Below are 6000 nucleotides of genomic sequence, written 5' to 3' on the forward strand. Positions count from 1 at the left end.
ACAAGACAATGCGTATTCCCCACGCGCATTAAATACCCAATGGATTAGTTTCCTAGTTGGCCAAATAAACACAAAACAAACAAAGAAAAAAAATCAGTCTACTTTCTACTTCTGCCCAAATGAGACGTACAATCGAACCAAGTGAACAACAACTAGCAACCTCTCGATCTAGTGTGCATTGTCTCGAGAACAAAGGAAACATTCAATTTATTCGTGCCGTCATGAGTAAAGTTGACGAAAAAAGTCAGCTCCGACCCAACACAGCGGTCGTTGACTTTAAATTCTGCTCAATACGATTGGGTTTTAGTGAAGTGGAATACCTGCTGAAGGTGAAGATGCAGCTTAGGCTCAAGGAGGTTATGTACCTTCAGTATCATCATCTTCGCAATGTAGTACTCATATCATTCAACACGTTAGCTAAAGCTGAACGTTTCGTTCTGCAGAACAACTTGAAGCACGTGGCTGAAAGTGATAAAGTTGGAATTAAGATTCCCGTGTATATAGAAAAAGACTATGTAGATGTAAAGTTACATGACCTATCACCACGTACCCCTCCTGATCTAGTTGCAGAATACATGTCGCGATACGGAGAAGTAGAATCCGTTACACCTGATACGTGGAGAAATTTCGTCCCGGGTACACCTAACGGTGTTCTTGTGGTGAGGATGCGGATCGAAAAACCTATCCCCTTTCACTTGACTATAAAACTTAAAACCCACGAAGCTACTATTAATCAAACTACGTTATGCACCCACGAGGGGCAAACGCCTACGTGCAAGTATTGTAATCAGACAGCACACCACGGACAACCTTGCGCGGAAGATACAGAGGAGAATGCATCACTACCGATTTCCAACGAATCCACGGAAAACCAACCTAAAAAAGAATTTTCAATACTAATACCTGAACCACAAACGGTTGCAAAATTTGTGGCAGCTGTTCAGTCCATATTGACAACTGCAAAAGCAGCATCCAGCACCCCAAAAACCACTGTAAGCAATATCGGTGAAGAAGATAAAAACAATGACGACGTATTACACAGGAAAGAACATCTGAGCACCAAGACACCTTTAACCCTTAAAGGCGCAAACCGATTTTTTTCAAATTTTCTGAAAATTGTCTCACAGCTTTAGTACGTTTGTATGATAATTTGGTTTTCGAAATGTTGTTTTAAAACAACATTGCGCATTTAAGGGTTAACGATAGAAGAGAATTAAATGATCCCCATGACGCAGTAGGCGAGCCGCGAAAGAAGGTCTCCGCTCGCAATAAAAAGTTGCGCGCACGAGATCCAACGGGTAATCAATAATATTTGCTTTTATTTTTAATTTTCACATATTGTTAACACATGAAAGATCCACGGCTCCGTTAAGCTACCGCTATGAGCCGTGTCAAATAAACGAAATTAAAAAAAAACACAGAAATTAGTTTGCTCAGTCTAAAGAAATGTCAGCTCGATTGGCATCAACCGGCGGATACGTGTTCCCTTACAATGCCATCAAATCAAAGAACATTTAAAATTACATACGACAAAATATGTACAATTCAGAATATAACGAAATGAATACTGCTTAATTATTTACATTAAAGAAGATGGGAAAAAATTACTTCCATAATCGAGGTGGATTATTTTCAAAAATAGCACTGCTGATGAATCACTTTATAAAAATAAGTGATAAGGGACGCGAACGAAAATAGCTGACCACTGCCGGAAAGTGGGGTACTGGGTCATTTTGTCCCAGAAATCCTCTATTTTTAATAATTTTTCTGCTCAGTGATGCAAATTTGCACGTGTTTGCAGTTTTTCTAATGTGAAAAAATCTCAGAAATCGAACGGAACCTTTTTAACTTTTGTCCGAATACGAGAAGTTGGGGTTATAGGGCCTTTTGTCATTCATATTAAATATTATCATTTTCTCGAGCATGTATCTCTATTATTCTTCAATCAATTTTCATAAAATGGAATTTGTTGAACATGGAAAATTCTTAGAAATAAAACAAACAAAGATTCGTTACCGGTAAAATTCAAAAACTTTTCTCATGCGATCCCTAAGCGCATTTTACACTAAAAGTAGTAAATTAAATAAGAATTTATTGATTTAATGGTAAAATGTGAAATCGAGACTGCATGTCTGATAATTTGATGTATCTGAATTTTACCGGTAATGAATTTATTTTTGTTTTATTCCTAGGAATTTTCCACGTTCAACAAGGTCAAAAAAGCCAATATGTCAAAAATGAGTTTAAATTTGAGTAGAATTAATTCAACTAGTGAGTAACAATTGAATTTTGAAAGTTTCGGGTGAACAAATAGTTATTCTTAAGTAAAAGAACGTGGAGTTTGACGTCGATTAAAACCATGATAAATGATCATGCCTCGGACTTAGTAGCTGTAGAGTCGACGCGGAACATTCAAAAATTAAAAGTAGGTTTCTCTGAGTTTTGTTTCTATTCAAATCTAACTTTCTTTTTTGTTTTTATAGTTTCCGCCATTACTACGAAGTGCCGATTGGAATGAAAGAGATGTCCTAAAACGTCGTCGGATTATATTTCCGGACATCGCCAGCGCCTGGAGGTACAGGTAAATGGTAATTGAAGTACCGATAACCTTATTTATAATATGTAATATTAAAAATACTAAATGATTATTTTTCATCGACCTCTGCGCCACCTACAAACCTACAAACGTTGGCCAAACGAGTTTCAGACATCTGATTTATTCAGAATTTACAGTATTTAGAAACATTTCGAATCGAGCATAGACGTCTGTTATCTGTGCTTTTCCCTAAATGCAGCGACAACAGATTTGCAGACATGACTTTTGACAGTCTCTTCTTACACACATGCCACACGGATACCCAAAGCTGAGCTCTTTTGACTCAATTTTTGGGTATCGTTGAATCACAACTAATTGATAGGTTTTTTTACTCAACCTTGTGTTAAATATATTTAAATTTAAGTTGAATTTATCTAATTTTGAGTATACCTCAAACAACTCAAAAGTACCATATTCCACGGAAGACCTCGACTGAGTCAAATCCCTCGCTTTGTTTTTGACAACACTAATAAGTGCGAAAGCGATGCAAAACTCAAAAGTACCTAAATTTAAGTTAAAAGAACTTATTCTGTGGGTTGTTTTATTTTTCCGTGTAGACATCTACAGACTGTTTATCAAAATTATTGATACATAATATTGCTTGAATTTTGTGTGTCAAAAAGCCCACCAATATTCTCAGCGAATGAATAAATGTAATATTGCAAATTGTATTCTATTTTCAATCTGTTTTTATAACAAAGTTCTAATGTAAATAAGACTTAATAACCATAACCTTTTCCTCGCATTTTAAACAGTAATTTAAGGTCAAGATAGCGTCATTTTGAAACCGTGTAAAGACAAAACATGTAGAATTCCTGCCTAAAGTGTAATCAGTTATGAAAAACGTTTTAGACTTTTCCAATGTCTATATTCAATTTTCCAAGTAAATAAATTCAATAGTAGAGCGGACGATTCCTAATTCATCTTATTAGGTTGCTACATTATATTATTGATTAGTAATCAAGGATTCATTTAATACGGTATCACTACATGTGCTTCGTTCTTAAGAAGCAGTATAGTTACAAAACTAGCTGAAAATACCATTGACATTTCATCTACGTCTTCATTGCTACATTAAAAACAAAAAAGTGTTCCAAAACATGTGTTATGTAGTTTATTTCATATTGTATGATTTCAATTATATATTAATTATATTATATATATTATATTATATATTCCTTCGTAATGCACCAAAATAATAATCGATAGACATACCCAGAATAACAAAGAATCTATTTAAGACGGTATAATTTTCTAGTCGACATAAGCAAAATCCTTTTAACTTTAGAATGTTTAGCACGGGTACGATTTTTAAAGGCATTTTCGAGAGCAATGCACACCCAACTGACGAGGTGGCCGAGAGGTTAAGGCGTTGGACTGCTAATCCAATGTGCTCTGCACGCGTGGGTTCGAATCCCATCCTCGTCGGAATTCTTTTTGTTGCACGCCAGAAGCAAAGCATTTATTTTCACGCGTTATCCGACAAATAAGTGGAAAATTGCTGATGAATGTGATGAAACGGGACTGTGGGGTAAATCGAACGAATGATTATTATTGTGACTGTAGCAGCGTCCTTGTTCAACTTTGACTATACTATACTGAATAGCGTTGAATCTGGTATGTACTACGTAATTTGAGCCAGTACTACACATTAATAAGGTTGACATGAAAAAGTGAAGAAGATTAATCCGACTAGTTCCCTTCGTATATCGAACTAGTTACCGTGATTTATAGGATGGCAATCAATCACCTTTAATTTGATCGCAAGTGCACAAAATATGATGATATTTTTTTACATTTCATGGGCGTACTGCTATTATGAAGGTTGAAATACGAGTTTTTAGACTTCTATTTTCCGTCAATGCTTTATTTTTGCACAGGCACACTTTGTATTTTGGTGGTGTCATGCCAGTTTGCGCAGTGTAGTTCGATTTACACGATCCTTTAGTTCGTAAAGTATGAAACACACTATCGTCGGAACAGAACGTCAATGTTACTCGTGTGCACTGTCCCACGGTCCGTTCGTCAAAACGTTCCGTTTCGCTGATGTTGTGTCTGAACGTAGGACCTGCATGCAATTATTTCGACGTCCCGTTGACGTGCTGTATCGGCCACGGAAGACTGATGGATCGTGTAAATGGCGTCAACATTATAGTATATAAGCCCGTTCCAAGGGAGACGCTTGCTAACATTTCCGGTCCGTTTGAATGCGCGGTCAAGAAAAATGGTTGCATGTGAATCAATTCTGTGTGTTTTGGCTGTTTGTCCCGTACAGTCAATGCGGAAAATATCTTCCAGTGTTTCGATATCGGCGTCGATAAAGAAGGGCGATAAGCGCAAAGCTTTATTCGACTAAGTGAGCTTTTACGATAGGACATATTATTACATATCCCGCATAAACAAAACAATATTTTCAAGTGAATCTATTCTCGATAGCGAACCCAACACATAACAAGAATATTGATAATACTGCTTCGATACATCAATACCACTTGAATTCTTTAACATCAATAAAGATGACTTACACCACCAATATATTAATCAATATTTGATTTATTGGCAATATTTTTGCTCGTATAGGTTCCGCTAATAACGACAGCTATAATCCAACGAATGTTCAGAGACAGGACAACACAGCTGCTCATAAGTCAGTCCCATATTCCATAGGGTTCTCCTATATACATAAGAATGACCTGCGATTACAGGCAGTATAGTGAAAAAATCCATAGTCTAACAGGTTTTACTCAGACCGCGTGCATTGGTGCTTCGTTAGTAACGCATTCTGTTTAGGCTTTTAAGACTGAGAAACCTAAAAAGTTACGAGCCGTAATATTATGCCACCCTTGAAATTTGTATCACCGGGGGTGAATTTCACCGCAGCATCATTCTGGATTTAGAAGCTTTTTCGTTGACATGTTGTACTGTCCAGAGGGAAAATACGCGAACATATCTGGATAGCCTTTGAGCACGCCAGCCACCATGTCGACGAGGTGGCCGAGAGGTTAAGGCGTTGGACTGCTAATCCAATGTGCTCTGCACGCGTGGGTTCGAATCCCATCCTCGTCGGAACTTTTTTTTATTACAGGAATATACGTTTTTCGTAGAGCGATCCCTCCCAGAGCAAGAACTTGAACCAGATATTTAGTTTAAAAGTATTATATATGTTGTGCATCAAGAAAATTTTGAAATGTTCATCAGTTTTTGGCAAAATAGCAAAGTTTTATTGTGCATATTATAAAGCACTTATAAAAAATGTTTTATCGATATTTTTTATATCAACGGAGCAATGACATTTGCTCAAAACCGTTTTTATCGTTCTGTGTGACTAGGATTAGGATATTCTGCGAACTCAAATCAATCGTGGGATTTGGAAAATCATTACTCTAATAAAAAAATTATACACG

At 36.6% G+C, this 6000-nt stretch overlaps 2 non-coding genes across 2 annotated transcripts; both read left to right on the plus strand.

The window, feature by feature from the left end:
- Positions 1–3942: 3942 nt before the first annotated feature.
- Trnas-gcu (transfer RNA serine (anticodon GCU)) lies at positions 3943–4024 on the plus strand. The gene has a single exon. It is a non-coding gene; the product is annotated as a tRNA-Ser (tRNA).
- Positions 4025–5580: 1556 nt separating this feature from the next.
- Positions 5581–5662, plus strand: Trnas-gcu (transfer RNA serine (anticodon GCU)). The gene has a single exon. It is a non-coding gene; the product is annotated as a tRNA-Ser (tRNA).
- Positions 5663–6000: the final 338 nt, after the last annotated feature.

The sequence above is a fragment of the Topomyia yanbarensis genome, chromosome 2 (genome assembly GCF_030247195.1).
Source record: "Topomyia yanbarensis strain Yona2022 chromosome 2, ASM3024719v1, whole genome shotgun sequence".
NCBI classification, from domain to species: Eukaryota; Metazoa; Arthropoda; class Insecta; order Diptera; family Culicidae; genus Topomyia; species Topomyia yanbarensis.